Consider the following 3,344-nt stretch of genomic DNA (forward strand, 5'->3'; position numbering starts at 1 on the left):
AAAAACTTCATATGTGTAAGTGGGATCAACTTTGCCAACCCAAACCCTAAGAGTCTTAGGCATAAAGAAAACTAAACTCATGAATGATGCACTCTTTTACAAGCAAGCATGACGTATACTCATACAACCCCACTCCTTATCTCAGTCCATGTTACTCACGAAATATTGAACTTCCCAAGATTTTCTCTCAATGCAAGAACCCCTTACAAATTCCTAGACTTGGAAAAACATCTTGAAAGGAAGAGGCATATGCATCCAAGGAATGGACATTCAAATTTGAAACGTGGAAAGGATCTCAATCATTGGGAACAGTATGACACTACATAAACAACCACTAACGAGCTCAATCGACACATTAGCCTCAGAATTATGGGACATACACTTTCATTAATGGGACACACTTCGCATATGAAAGCAGATTGGCAATTATTGAAATCAGGAACTCAAGTCCCGTCGATTCACAATAGCCCTAGGATAGGACAAGTATGTTTGGAAATTTAACTTCTCTAGTCAATTCTCTTTTAAGGTTGCATAGCGCTTCCCACTAAGCCAATGTTAGATGAGAACCACCAATAATACATAATACATCAATTAAAGGGTTCTTTGAAAAATCCAGGTTCCCCCAAGGATTCTAGTGTTTTTGGGAAAGATATGCCATAATAGTCTCCCTCTACGAAAGGCCCTCAACAATCGTCGAATAACCATAGTATCTCACTACCCCATTATGTGAACATAATGACGAATCCTTAGGTCATCTACTCAGGACATGCCCATTCTCCAAAGCCGTCTAGTTTGGCACTAAATGTTGAATATTGGCAATATCCCACATTAGGAAAAGATAGAAAGGGAGGGGGTTTGGTTTGTTATATATAGAACCCCTCCCCCTTTGGTTGTATCATCCCAAAATCTTCTCCTTTGTAATATTTCTAGAGGAAATATTAATTTGGTAGTGTCCGAGGACGTAAGCTAAATTGGCCGAACCTCGTTAAAACTCTGGTATTTTATTTCTTATTTGTTTGCTTTTATTTAATAGCTTTATGTTGGTTATATTTATTTAGTTATTATTACTATAAATATCTAAGTGAGTTCTGTCTAGTTGTTGGGTTTTAAGCGGGACCATTGTGACCCCTCCAATTTAACTGGGAATTTTCTTAGTATAATTGTTGGCATAATAATTACCTAAATATTTCTGATAATATTGTTATTAATATTATCGTCGCTTCCGCAACAATTGGTATCAGAGCCAAGGTTTTGTAGTATGCTCTGTGTTTGCAGCTTAGTCTGATCTTACACATCAGAAACATTTCCTAAAGCTTGTGGGTATTCTGCATTTGGTGGTTATTAAGTAGAAGCTATGGCAAAAATGACAGAAGAAAAACCATCCATATCAACAACTTCCACTTCGTACATTTTGTCGAGGATTGGAACTGCAAATACGAGATTTGTAGTGGAAATTTTTGATGGAACAGGTCATTTCGGCATGTGGCAAAGTGAGCTTCTAGATGCCCTCTTTCAACAGGGTCTAGATATTGCCATTGAGGAAGAAAAACCAGAAGGGGTTGATGATAAAGAATGGAAGACCATCAACCGATTGGCATGTGGTACAATTCGATCATGTCTTTCCAGAGAGCAGAAGTATACATTCAGTAAAGAGACTTCTGCAAGTAAATTGTGGAAAGCATTGGAGGAGAAATTTCTGAAGAAGAACAGTCAAAATAAGTTACATATGAAGAAAAGACTGTTTCGTTTCAGTTATGTTCCTGGTACCACGATGAACGAGCACATTACCAATTTTAATCAGCTGGTGGCTGATTTGTTGAATTTGGATGTGACTTTTGAAGACGAAGACTTGGCGTTAATGTTGTTGGGATCGCTTCCTGAGGAGTTTGAGTACCTTGAAACTACTCTACTTCATGGAAAATCGGAAGTAACTTTCAATGAAGTAACTGCTGCATTGTATAGCTATGAACTACGCCGAAAGGATAAGTTGAAAGGTTCAAGTGAAGCAGCAGTGGAAGCATTGGTAACAAGAGGTCGTCAGCAAAGTCAGTCTAAGGGGAAGAGAAGAAAGTCCAAAGGTCGAGCTGTTGCCAAAGATGAATGTTCTTTTTGCAAAGAAAAAGGACATTGGAAGAAAGATTGTCCAAAATTGAAGAAAAAAGGGAAGACTCCGCAAGATGCAAATGTTGCAGAATGCAATAGTGAAGCAGAGTCAGACTTTTCTCTTAGTATGACATCTTCAACATTATATGCAGATGAGTGGATCATGGATTCTGGTTGTTCCTATCATATGTGTCCCATTCGGGAATGGTTCTTTGAATTTCAAAAACTAGATGAAGGGGTTGTTTACATGGGTAATGATAACACATGTAAAATAGCCGGGATAGGTTCAATTAAACTGAGGAGTCATGATGGATCTACTAGAATTTTGCGGGATGTACGATATGTCCCAAAGTTGAAGAAGAATCTCATCTCTTTGGGGTCGTTAGAATCTAAAGGCCTAGTTGTGACAATACGAGATGGAGTTCTTAAAGCAACTTCAGGAGCATTGGTGATGTTGAAAGGCATAAGAAAGAACAATCTGTATTACTACCAAGGTAGTACAGTGGTCGGGACAACAGCAGCAGCAATTACGAGTACCAAGAAGGACGCTGAGGCAACACAGCTGTGGCATATGCGTTTGGGCCATGCTGGTGAAAAATCCTTGCAAACTCTAGCCAAGCAAGGATTATTGAAAGGTACAAAGACTTGCAAACTTGAATTTTGCGAGCATTGTGTTCTGGGAAAACAACGAAGGGTGAAATTTGGCACTGGGATTCACAATACTAAAGGTATTCTGGATTATGTGCATTCTGATGTATGGGGACCGTCCAAGACTCCATCACTTGGAGGAAGACGTTATTTTGTCACCTTTATTGATGATTTTTCCAGACGAGTTTGGGTGTTTCCTATGAAGAACAAAGATGAGGTGCTTGAAGTTTTCCTTAAGTGGAAAACTAAAGTTGAAAATCAGACAGGAAGGAAGATTAAGGTTCTCCGATCAGACAACGGTGGAGAATATAAAAGCGATCCTTTCCTGAAGATATGCCAAGATTGTGGCATAGTAAGGCACTTCACCGTAGGTGGAACACCGCAACAGAATGGGGTGGCAGAGCGTATGAATCGAACGCTTGTGGAGAAAGTTCGATGTATGTTATCTAATGCTGGATTAGATAGAAAGTTTTGGACTGAGGCTGTGACGTACGCTCAACATCTCATCAATCATTTGCCATCATCTGCTATAAATGGCAAGACTCCTTTGGAGAAATGGTATGGAAAACCTGCTACTGATTATGACACCTTGC

Source organism: Gossypium hirsutum, chromosome A10 (genome assembly GCF_007990345.1).
Source record: "Gossypium hirsutum isolate 1008001.06 chromosome A10, Gossypium_hirsutum_v2.1, whole genome shotgun sequence".
In the NCBI taxonomy this organism is placed as follows: domain Eukaryota; kingdom Viridiplantae; phylum Streptophyta; class Magnoliopsida; order Malvales; family Malvaceae; genus Gossypium; species Gossypium hirsutum.